Below are 13,338 nucleotides of genomic sequence, written 5' to 3' on the forward strand. Positions count from 1 at the left end.
TTCAAAAGCAACAATCTTCAGGGGATTTTAGAAATAAATATACCTAACATAATAATTTCATGGCAAATGACTCAGTGCTATCAGTATCACTCATCGCGGCATGGCCTGACTTATGCTAAGAAAATTATTTCCCTTAACAAGATTATTGAAGCTTCCCATTCAGCCACTTTTTTTTTTTTTAAGAAATATGTGTAATCATGGGAAAAGGGTTCTCAGTTGGGTACATTCGGTTTTAAACATGAGAGTGGTAAATGACATTAATAAATAGTCAAGATCTAATGATGCGGGTGTCCTGAACACTCTGAAATAGTCTGAACTTAATTTTAGGAGCAGTAAGGATACTATTGGCAGCCTGGTTGTCCTCATGTATCATTTAGTAGTTGATTCAAGGAAACAAAATGTGAACAGTCTTTGTTTCGGTAGTCCCCAGAACACTCCAGAGCTGCTTGGTCATTGTACCTCCTTCTCATTCTGCTTGCTCTGGGAATATATTGGGCCTGGGAACCCTTCTTCCCAAAAGACAGATGCAAAATAATACGAAATATATCTATTTTTTGAATAGTGTAGGTGAGATTTAATAACCTGAAGAAGGAGCATTATAGTGGAGTTGAACTGCAGGATTTGGTAACTAGTCAGCAGTGAGAAGGATTTGAGAGATGAAGGATTTGAGAGATGACAGAGGAAGTTATCCTGCCTGAGACAGGAGACAGCCCCAAAGCAGGTTGGGTACGGAGTATATAGATTTTGCTGGGAGAAGTTGGATGAAAAAAATCACTTGCATATTTTACACAGGCCCTTAAAAAATATGCAAATCATTGTCTACAGTAATAAGGGTGAGTATATTTTATCCACCCTCATGATAATACCAAATAAGGGAAAACATGGTTTTCATTGCAGTAGTAAGTTGGTGGTACAAATTACATTACCGTGTTAAGAAAGAAGTGCTCATTCTTTTTCATCAAACCAGAAACAACTCCAAAATTAATAAAGATGATGACGGAATATGGACTGTGGGTTGGTTTGCATCATTAATAATAAATAAAGACGTTTTGCCCCTTTCAAAGTTATTTTTTATCTCTTTGTGTTGTCAATATGAATTATAATTTTTCTAGAGCTGAGGGATCATCAAGAATCCTGGCCCAGACCTCTGGTTTTTAAATAAAACTGAATTTTGTTAAATATTTTAGTTTGGAGGGTTTTACTCCATTTCAGGATATTTGATTTATTCCAGTATTTATCAGTTACTTCTTAATAATTCTGAAAGGAGCTTTTTCTTAAAATGTAGATCATCAATCAAGAGGGCCTTGGATCTGGATCCAAGATTAGATTTAAACTTTTTCTGTTGGCTGTTGTTGTCTTATTTTTATTTTTAACTTGATGGCAGTTTTTCTGCAGCTAGGCTGAATTATCTAATAATTTACCTGCATCTGTGTGTTATCTTAGGTGTCATTCTTAGACTATTTTATACACAAAGAAAAACACTATCAGGCAGGGTTTTATCATTAAGTTATATAGTAAGAAATTCAGATTATTTCTGGGTATTTATATTGAAGAATTATTGTGAAAGTAAATTATCTTAAAAAAAAAAACCTTCACCATGAATAAGGGTGAATATACACTTACTAATAAAATATGAAATAAATGGGATGCTATTTTTAAAAATGTGTATATGTGTACGTGTGTTTATAAATACTGTAAACATGATAAATTGACTTACTGTTTTTAACAGTTTCACTCACTGCTTCTTGGTGTCCCTAGTTCCCTGTTCAGCATTCAGACAATTCACATGGCACATGTTTGTTGAGCATCTACTGTGGGCCAAGTGCAGTGCCTTGTTCCTGGATGTGTTATTTCAGCTCCGGATTTTGCCGTTTGCATAGGTGCTGTATAAGCTGCGGTCTCAGAGCTTTCAGGTGCTTTGACACTCCAAGCCTTGTAAATATCCACATTTCTGTACTTGGGCTTCTCTTTTCATATCCCTTGTGTTTTGCCTGGATCCTGCATCAAAGAGATAAGGGGAAGGGAGTTGATAATTGGAGGTAATAAGCCTTTCATTATTCTAGTTTTTGAAGTTAAAGCTCTTATTAGTGCCCAGGTCTCCAGGGTGTTCTCATCCGCTTTAAGCTGTTGGATTCTGTTCTCTGTCGACTTTCTCCAGTTTTGATCACTGTGCTTTTTAGAAAACTGAAACCATACCTCAGAGAAGAGTGTCGTGACTTCCCTGATCTTACCCTGATCTCGTGACTGTATTCTGTTCTAATCAAGAAAAAAACCGGCTCAGATCTGCAGCGTATCCTGAGGGTGGCCTATGTTCGTCCAGATGCTTAGTCACTTTTACACCGTGGAGGAGAACCCGTTTCCCACGTAGTTCAGTCTGTGCTGGCTCAATAATGCTGAGAAGGTAGACGTGAAAACCTTTGCTTGATAGTGAATCACCAAACATTGTAAGCAGGGGAAGGACAAGATGAGATCTGTGTTTGGGGAACTTATTCTGCTGGTGGGGAGGAAGGAGGCCTGAAACAGGCAGCATTCCAGCATCCAGATAGGAGGAAACCAGGAAGAAATTGAGCAAAGTGCTGGACTAGGGCAGCGGTATAGATTTACAGAAGAGCAGTAGTTCAGAGGATTTTTAGACGTTAAGTTGGCAAAGATTCGCTTTGCCTTGTTCGCTGCATTGTGTGAGGGGGAAAAAATGACTTCCTATTTTGGCCCTGGCTGACAGCATGAAAAGTTGTACCATTTAGAAAGATAGAGAACTAAGAAGTAACAGGGTTTGTGTGGGTGGGGGTGATCATATGGCTCTTAATGATATGATTTGTTTTTGATGGACTCTCTGAATTTCACATGTTTAGATTCACCCTTTAAAACTGTCAGCAGGTGAGAATGTGGCTCCAGGAAATATTTTTGTTTTGGAAATTAGGGATATTTAAATATTAGCTGAGACGTTAGGCATAGATGAACTTTGTCAGGGTTCAAAGCTTCTCTTGTCGGTAGTGGGTTCCTAGGTTACAGCAGTTACACCATCTCATCTTTCTATTTGCATGGCCATCTCCCCACTAGCTGGTGTAGACTGAGGCCACAATCCTCTTTCTTTTAGTATCTCCTCCACCTAATACAACACTGGAACGTGGGCTTTCAACTGTGTGTTTAGTGAGTGAATGGATAGACCCACGTAGGAATAGACTGAAGGTGCATTAAGTGAAAAGAAAGGAACTCTGAGGAAAATATGGTTTGGGATTATATAATACTATTTTTGTAGAGTAGCAGTGCCACAACGTTGATGAGAACCTGGAGAGACTGGTGGGTATTGGCTGAAGCCAAGGGAGGAGAGAGAAAAGAGAGAATTAGGAGTTATTAGAAATGAGGCTCATTTAGCCCCTTCCCTAGCCCCACTTCCCCAGCTCCATGAGAAAGAACAGTGAAAGAAATTACCTCATAACGGGACCTATACACATGTTCCTAGTATGTCAGGTTCATATGGTTGAAATTTGGGATTCTCTGTCACTGCCAAGATCACATGCCACGACTGGCCTTTATATATTGGCATTAAACCCCAGTTCATCATGTGGTTGTATGTCAGTTCAACTGAATGACTGACTCCCTAATCTGTGTTTTTCCATACATCGAATGATAAACTGGCAGCAGCATTAAAAAAAAAAAAAAAAAAAAAACCTGTTTCCATGTCTTTAGAAACTATTTGAAGGCACAATTACTCAGCATGAAGATTCTTGCAGAATTCAGCGAGGATGTATTTTAACATGTCACGCAGTTAGTTAGTTGCTTTTGTAATAGTAGATGTGGCTAGCTGGGGCAAATCTAATTACTCAGAATTGTACCCTGTCTAGTAACAACAGAAGGATGACATTGAACTTGTGTAGGTAATTTAAGAAATCAGCATTTTCCCAGAGCACTTCATGTCATAACCCAGTGTCACGAACAGCTTCACGTTATCTCCTAGCTCCCTGTGTTCCATCCAGTTGTACGAAAATATCTTTATACCATCTAATCAGTTATACTGCTCAGACACAGCAGATGAATTCAATAATTTCTTCTAATCTGTGTCTGTTAAATTTTTTTAACCTCTAAGAACAGTAAAGCAGCATTTCTTCTGCCCCCAGAAATGGTATGGAAACATTTCAGACAGGCTGACTCCATTACTAAAGAAAACTGTGTGCTTCAGGAGACACCCCGAACTTATGGTTTTGATTAGGGATTCAGCTTAGATTGCTTTTAACTTTGTTGTTGTTTAGAAGCAAAGCCTGATCTGTAAAATATCTTCATTTGAAAATCTTTGTTAGATTTTTTTTTCAAAACCAGAACATTTTGCCTTCAACGGCTTTGAAATCATGTGTTCTCTTGAGGGTAGAATGCACAAAGGACAGGAAAAGGAAGGAAAGAGGAACCTGGTGTTACTACACAAGGGATCTATTGGCCCTGGTCAGTCTTAACGTTTGAGTCTCATTATGAAAGCAACCAGAAAGTGCTTTGTTTGGGGCATATTGTTTCGTCAGTTAGTACACCCATATCATTAACAGAGCACCTTACATGTCCTCAAGACTTTTGCTCAGTGTAATCTTAAAACACTTTATAAAGAAGCAAGAATAATTTTATTGGTAGTTAAATTAGCAAAACTGTGACTCAATTGCCTTTGTCATTTATCAACATAATTTCAGAATTTAGGAAATAACCAAGGAGTCTTTTGTCTCTGAAGCTACATAACCGTTGTGTCAAAAGTAGCTCTTCACCTTTCCCTTCCTTTCTTGTTCTAGGAAATAAAAATGGGAAGAATAATAGTCAAATCACAAGTTCTGCTTAAGGCATAAGACTGCTAATAAATGCAAAAAATACTACATGATTTCTGAAAACCTTTGTCTTTTCTTTGGATTTAAAGGTAGCTCATTTTTTCAAAAGACTTCACTTAATACCATAGTAAGTAGGTTAAAAAGGTGAATAAACATTTCCAATGTAGGGAATCTATTCTGAAGTCTTCCACACCTCCCAGGTGGGAACTACTTGCAGTAGAAAGAGGTTCCCTTATTACAACTTCAGTAAACAACCCAGGATTAGGTCATTTCTGTCTGGGGCTCTATGTGTTTTCTTTTAGTGACAAGAAGTGTGTTATAATGAATCATGGTTCCTTCAACCCTGGCATTTCCTCAAAGAAATACATGTCATGAAGTTCCTTTAGTGTTTTCAGCAAGGCTCGATTTTCCTGATTTTGTGTAACATGAACCTTCTGTTATAAATACATTAAATCGCACACCTACAGAATTCAAATATCTAGTCATGGCTCCTGCTACATTATATCACGTTTTCCTAGCTTATCATGTTCTATATAACTGAATTTTCCAAATTCTGAGATTATTCTTAAAGCTTAAAACTGAAAAAAAGGGTGGTGGGAAGAAAGCCAGAAAACTTTTTTAGGGGAGCTCTTCCTGAAGTATTTGGTAAACTGTGCCTCGTGGAAGTCCGTGAATCAACTGTGGTTTCTTCCCTGGCTTTACTGACCATTGGTACATAACATAGCAGTGCTCATTGCTCTTCCTAAGTCACATCTGTCTGCTATGTTTTTTGAGTTGTTTGTCTGTCTCTTGGAGTATTCTTACTTAACATCTAATATTTCTGGCTTGCCAGTGTTGTTAGATGACCTTTCCTGTCCCTCTTCTGTGACCTTGTTTTTTGATGCCCCTAGTCCACTGAGGACTTCTAAATTTTAAAGGAGAAGAAAAGACGATCTGAACAAGGACATGGTGAATTTTATTATTAATAAAAGTATGATCTTTATGTATGGGTTTCCTTCTATCCATTTTGACTGAGAAGCTTTCTATTATCCTTTGGACATTTGTCTTAATTTTGGAGAGAGCATCTTATCCTTGGTTTTGAACTTCAGGATTTTTTTTTTTTTTTTTTTTTTTTTAAAAGAGGGTGACCTGGTTGGCTTGGTTGGTTTCAGTGTCCGACTCTTCATTTCGGCTCTGGTCAGGACTTCAGGGTCATGAGATAGAGCCCCACAAGGGGCTCTGTGCTCACCAGGGAGTCCCTTCAGATTTTCTTCCTCTTCCTTTCCCTCTGCCCCTCCCCCTGCACTCTTTATTCATTCTCTCTCTCTCTCTCTCTCTCTCTCTCAAAATAAATAAATAAATCTTTTTAGAAAAAGATTGTTTCTGCAAGAGAATAGGGCTAGAGAGCCCTATAAAACTTTCAATCTTCAGATCAATTATCTTCACAAACAGTAGTCTCAGCTTTCAAAAAGAGCAGAGAAAATATCAGGTAAAGCACATTTACTTGATAATTTTCATCTACCAACCTTTGTCTGTATCTCTTAAATGCTGGCTTTAAAATATTTCAGTGTAACATAGACTCAGGGGGTGGAAATACGCCTAGGGTCCTGAATACTTAATTCCACTGTTAGATATTCAACAAACCCATTCATTACTATCTGACAATTATTGTAGAAGACACTAGGGATACAGTGAATTAAAAAATCCTCCATTTTATGGAGCACTTTTTTATGCTAAGATATCACTGATAATGTAAGTTCTTTTCTTTGAATGTTTTTGTTCCTGCTTGGATTAAGGTCATAAAATTAATGGAAAAAGATGAAATGAATAAATTTAGTAGTAATTTCTTCTCTCTTATCTGTACACTAAGAGTATTTCTATCTCTCAATGTATTCAGCAGACTCATATTTATTATAAATAAAATTTTATAAATCTTCCACTTCCTAGATTATAAACTCCTTGTAGGCAGGATCTTAAACATCGACATATTTCCTAGAGGGTTTTGTATATAGCATATGCACAGATACTGAAGGAGCTCATTCAGGCTCATACTTTCTTGACAGCTTGTTTTTTGGTACCTCTGGCTTCAAAAACACTCAATAAATATTGATTTAATTTACATTCAGATATTTTACCATCACAAGAATGCATGTAGTCATGCCCACAATCAAAATTTTAGTTTATAGTAGATGCCCTTTACAAAGTTTATTATTTATGTAACAGAATTGTAACCTCTGATATTTTTGTGTCATATATAATGTCAACAGTTGAGCAAGCAGAGATGGTCTGCTCTTCTTTGAAACTGAGCAATGGAAATTGGAGAATTGTTCCTCGGCTCTACGGTTTTCCCTAAAGCAGTACTGGTAGAATTATTCCTTTCCCTTAATCACATTCTCTCTCTTGCTTCTGTGTCATTTCCTCTGTTGTTCAGAAAAATTAGAACTTGAGGACACTGGAGTCACCCACCATCTCTAGACTTGATATAAGTAGAAAATATGATGAGTAAGGGAGGGAGAGAATGGATGTTTTCTATGGCACAAACAGGAACTGAATTAGACTGCTGTGTTCTCAGAGAAATATTCCATGACAGCAAAGTGAAGAAGATATTTGATGCCCATATTTTTTTACCTTCATTTTGAATGTTATGTCATCAGTTTTTTTCCCTTGCTTTGGATACATGAAAATACTAGTTAAAGGGTATTTTTGAGACTGAAACTTGATAAGTTAGCATCAGAAACTTAAGCAGCAAAATGTCGGGTAAGAGATGTATGTAAGACTAAAAATGCTTTTCTGTATACACATAAAATATATATTAAAAACTAGATCTTAAATTGAGATAAAGTTGTAAGAAACTGTTGTCACAACAAATGTTTATTGAAACTTCACTGTGTATACTATGAGTCACTGAAAAATTCAGAATGCAGCGGGTTTGTTGGGTTTCTTTTGGTTGTGAAGTTGGCATTATCCTTTCTTCACAATATTGAGAGAGTCTCTCTACCTTGTTTTTCATAAGAGTTGGAATGACAAGTAAAATTTCTGATGGCAGTGTGTAATTTACTAGATTTTTTCCCTCCCCCAGCTATTTAATAATAAATGATAACCATTATATTTCAGGATAAAAAAAAAACAAAGTGCTTGCCTCTTTTTATAAACAGACAAACTTATTATAGGATATTAATCACACTTAAAGTCTTAACTCTTTCTCTCCCTAGAATGATTTATTTTTCTGCCTTTTAGTATCTACACTGATGTAATAAAATATTACCCATTTTCAAATGAAAGAAAGCTTATCCAGATGTACGTTGTGTTTTTTTTTTAATATTTAACAACTGCTTGTTATATTTACAAATGTTACTGTTTATTGTCATAATACAAGGACTGGAAGATGCAGTGGAAGATGTTCTTTGTTTCAAAAGGCAGGCAATCCACTGGATGGAAAGAGCTTGGGCTTTGGAGACCAAAGAGTAGGGCTCAAATTGTGGTTATGCCAATTAATACCTGAGTCCTATTGAGAGTTCCGTAGACTTTCTTTTTTTCTTTTCTTTTCTTTTTTTTAAAGATTATTTATTTATCTGACAGACAGAGATCACAAGTAGGCAGAGAGGCAGGCAGAGAGAGAGAGGAGGAAGCAGGCTCCCTGCAGAGCAGAGAGCCCAGTGTGGGGCTCGATCCCAGGACCCGGGGATCATGACCTGAGCTGAAGGCAGAGGCTTTAACCCACTGAGCCACCCAGGTGCCCCCAAGAGAGTTCCGTAGACTTTCTAAGTGGCGATTTTATTTTCCGTCCAGTAGGTATAGCACCTATTTTTGCATAATTATTGCAAGGATTTTCAGTAATAAGATTTGACATGTTGTAGTTGCTCAACAAATATAACTGTTAATTTATTATATGAGCTGAGAAGCGGTGGGAGGAGTCGATGGGGTAGTGGTGTTGGGAAGAAGTCTCTGAGGCATCAGATCATTGATTTCACTGTAAAGTGACAACTGGAAGTAATCATGCAGGAAAGGGACTAAAGGGCTCCAGAGACTCCCTTTTGGAAGATATCTAATAATTCAAGAAGCACCATGCTCCATTCATGTAAAACTGTGAACACTTCAAATAGAGTTTTGTTTGAACAGTGTGGTTAGCTCTGTGTAATCCATTCCTTGGGTTGAACTTAGTCCTCTGGCTTCCCTGTATCTCATAGATAGACTTTCATTTCATATTTCACAAGTGATGGCGAAACCTGTTTCATAGCTGGGGAAGCTAAACCGACCCTATTTTGTATGAACCATCACCCGCCTGTGTCAAGAAGTCATTTACACTCTTCAGATGAAGAACACTGCAATTTCAAATTTTGTGGGAACGGGCAAAAAATGTCCCGTTTAATAAATGGTTAATTTAGACCTATATTTTTTTTTCTCCCCCCATTGCCTGCCATGTTTTGGCTTTTCATTTTCCGACATAAGATCTATATGACTTAGTACAGGTTTCATCACAGAAGTAAATAACAGCATGTTTCCTTGGGAGCGATTGAACAACAGAATAAAACAGTGCTTACTGTTTTTTGAAAGTTGTGTCAGATTGTCATGGTAATATAGAGTTGCATCATGTTGTCATAGCAACCAGAATTATAAAACGGATTTAAAGAGGATGAAGGAGATACCCTTTGGTGTTGTGATTCCTTTAACTTTAAAGATTTCATTCCTCCTCTACTTGTGTTTATTTCATTTTGCTTCCCTTTTATAAAATGTGGGGGAGCACGGCGAGAGGGAATAATGGGAATCCATGCTTCTTCCCAAATGAGAGTCGCAGCAGAAAGGCTGAAGTCATCACGTCTCTTTGAGCCAGGTAGAATTCCGGGTCTGGAACCCGGACTCATGTACACTGCTGTGTCCAGCCACTCCAACCCGGAGCAGGGGGAAGTTCCACTGCGAGTGGGTAGAAAAGGTATTTCATTTTTCTTTATGATTATTCATGGTTTTTCTTTCAAGCAAAAAAAACATCCCCATCTTCTTCTGAACAGAAGGCAATATTGAGTTTTGGAAGCTGATTCATCAGTTTTAACAGGGTTTGGGGAAGACTGTTTCTTCTCTGTAATTAGAATGATTTTAGGTCATTATAGTTGCTCCAGAGGTTAAACTTTGACCTTTGAGGTGAAAAACTAACTTCAATGCTAAGCCATGTCCATTATTCCACAGTGAGGACCACCCCCCCCCCCACCAAAAAAAAGGCTTTCCAAGACAGTTGAGATATTTGTTGCTGGGGTGCATCCAGTGACAGATTCTACAAATAGTAGCAAGTAGAGATAGAAAAGAAAATAATTTGTTAACTGTAAATGTTTGCTAAAAATCAATTGTTTTAAATACGCCTTTTCTTAACTCGGCTCTTACCCTCTTGGCATAAACAATTTGCTTTCATTCTCTCTGTTGCAGCATCGCCTCCTCTCCACTTGCTCTTTAACAAACTCCTGCAATGCAAGTTGCAGCAAGTTCTAGGCATTAATAGTGGCCAGGTAGTATAATACTATTTTTAATGAATGTCTGTTTTTTTATTCTTTACTGTGCTTTCTTTGGAAGGAGGCCCACGAAACAAAGTATTAAGAAAACACACTGCTGCCCTGGTATGTGTGTATTAGCTGCAGATTATTTCCTATTGCAGATTAGCTGCAAGGCTATTGGCTCAGAAAGGTCTTTGAGAGTATTTTGTTTTGTAACTGATTCAAGCCATGGGAGAGAATTGCCACCATGATTGGAAAGAAGAATTAGCTACTGTTGCCATGGCCACTGGAGTTCACAGTCCCATTGTTAAATCTAGTGCTTGAGAATGAGATGCCCCAGCATGAGTTCAAGCTTTGTTAATGAAATGATGGAATATATTTCTTCAGAGCTGTGACAGAATCTTGTGAAAGATACGTGAAATACATTTTGGCTACAGAAACATTTAACGTTTCCCTTATCAATCAGTATTTTCCACTAAAATCAAATAATCCTTTGTTACGGCATACTATGAAACTAATGCATATGTTTGCTTAAATCTTTAATTACCTTTGTAATATGTACCCGATGATAGCATGTCTTTGAAAATTACATTTTGTTTAAATAGAGAAAAATAAAATTTCAGTTGTTCAGATTGTTGAAAGATCTGTACCAGCATGTCTTCGAACAGTGTAAATTGGTGATGGTATTATATCAGAGGTGAATCTCTTTTAAAAATTCTTTATAGAGATTCAACCTGCCAGTATGTCTTAAAGGTGGGCTATAAACCGTGATATGACATATCGTAGGTTTTAATTTTTTAAAACTGAAAGAGAATCTGTAAAAGTTAAAGGCTAGTGGTTTATTATGGTGATGTGGGTGAAAACCTGTGAGGTTCAAAGGGAAAGTGACAAAATATTATCAGTCCTAGACTTCTGCTAATAGCCTGGGAAGCAGATATTTAAGTGCAGGCTAAAAGCCAAATATGATGTTCTGCACTTCAAAGAGAGCTTGTAGTCTTAACCAGCCTTTTATTTTTAATATCTCACCCCTCCTATCCATCAAAAAACTCTTCTGTTCCATTCCCCCCGCCCTTTACAACACGGTTTTGTTCATTTACCTTCCAATGAGACCTAGCTTCAATCTCATTTCCACCGCTTACACATCATGTGACTTTGGGCCTTAATTTTGGGACTTAATTTTCTCATCTAAAGCTCAGTTTCCTCATCTATAACAGAATGATAATAGTACCTTCTCCATAGAGTTTTGTAGATTGAATGAAATAACAGTGGTAAACATAACAACGTGTGGTGCTTGGCGTTTAATAAATAGAGTTGTTCTATTCAGAAAGCCACAGCGGCTCTGGTTTCTCACCAAATATTGAGATAGTCTCGCAATGAAAGTCACGTTCTTACGGCAGATTTATCTGCCTTCCCAACTTAGGCATGAAAAATGGATCTACTTATTGTTCTGGATACCCTCCAAACATATTTCATGAACATTCTCACCTCTGAAACTTTGCTTAGCAGGGTCTCTGACTGGAAACACCCTTGCCTCTCCTTTTCTACTTAAGGTAAATATTTTCTTTAAGATCCATAATTCCTGAAGTATTTCCTGACTAATCTAACCTTCCTCCCTCCAATTTTTTGTGTCTCAACTTAGTAGTTTCTTCAGAATTTTAAATATATGGATTAGAAGCCAAGTGAGAACTGGTTTGAAATTAAAAGACCCTCAACACTTAATAACCCCCAAGCCCTCCTGGGTATATTTTATTTATGAAAGAAACATCCCAAGAATTATACCCCAAGGATATCTACTTTCCACAAATTTCATTAATTCTAAAAATTTGAATTAATTATTTAGTTTGTGTTTCGCTTTATTCTTTGCTAAACCTACAGCAGGCAGTTAACTTGTCTTTGGTAATGATATTTATCATTATATAGTGATTCTGATGGCCTCATTGCTACTGGGTTCTCTTCAGCTGGGAGGATGGTATCATTGGGCCTTCTAATATTCCTTTCTGTTAGTGACTGTTTTGTTCAAGCCAAAACTAAAGCACAAAGCAAGTCAGTAGTACTTCAAAATGAAATGAGTACTAATGTAATATGCCACTAGGCTATACATATTCTCTTTCCAATGGAATATCTTAGACTCTAAATCACATGTAAATAAGTGCAAATAACTCACTTCTTTGGAGGTAAAATCTGGCAGTTCATCTGTGTCTTTCTTGAAAAAGGGAAAGACAAAGGTCTCTATCAAAGAGGATAGTGGTAATAGTTGCACCGAAAAGGAACTGGAACCATCCTGGGCAAAGTCTAATTCTTACACAGTACGCGTCGGGGTGTTTGCTCCCCCCCCCCCCCCCAGCGAGCACTTCAGGAGGGGAAACGAGAATTGTTACCATAAACTGATATCCTGAGTTAAAATATTGAGAATTTTTTTCTGAAAAGCCAGAATTCAGAATACATGTTCCAGTGTTTTTGTTGTTATTTTTTAAAAGGGAGATAGGGAGCAGAGGGAGAAAAGCAGAGAGAATCTCAAGCCGGCTCTAATGTCAGCACGGAGCCTGGCTCAGGTCTCGCTCTAACAGCCCTGAGATCATGACCTGAGCCAAAATCAAGTCAGGGGTCAGGTGCTGAGCCACCTGAGACACCCAGGCACCCCTGTTGTTTCTTTATACTGTGTGTTTAGATAATGGTAGAATTAGATTATTTTAAGTACAAAAGATCCTGTCAATTTTATATTCAAAGAGCTGTAGTCTGTGCTGGGTTTAATCTGAAGAGAGGAACAGCTTGCCTTCCAGTTTACAAAATAATATGCCAAACCTCCAGATTCTAGAAAAACATATTTATGGTCCTTGCTATGAACTTAAAGGAAAGATTCTTAAGAAGATAACCACAGCTTCAAATTCCATGAGGTTGATTCTGTGGTTTGGGGCAATGAAATTATTTGGGCAGATCAACCTGTGACTGTTGGCAACAGTAGTAAGAGACAAACACAGGAATATCGGCAGAAAGGTAGCCATTTGACTTAAGAAGGACACAAAATGAAAGGCTTACATATACTGCTTATTGTTCTAAACTTACAGCCTCTTCTAGTG

General features: G+C 37.5%; 1 protein-coding gene across 4 annotated transcripts in view; it reads left to right on the plus strand.

Annotated features, from left to right (window-relative positions):
* The window catches only part of TRPS1 (transcriptional repressor GATA binding 1), a 255,702-nt gene that overhangs the window by 164,886 nt on the left and 77,478 nt on the right, over positions 1–13,338 (plus strand). The window lies entirely within an intron of this gene.

The sequence above is a fragment of the Mustela lutreola genome, chromosome 3 (assembly GCF_030435805.1).
Source record: "Mustela lutreola isolate mMusLut2 chromosome 3, mMusLut2.pri, whole genome shotgun sequence".
NCBI lineage: Eukaryota > Metazoa > Chordata > Mammalia > Carnivora > Mustelidae > Mustela > Mustela lutreola.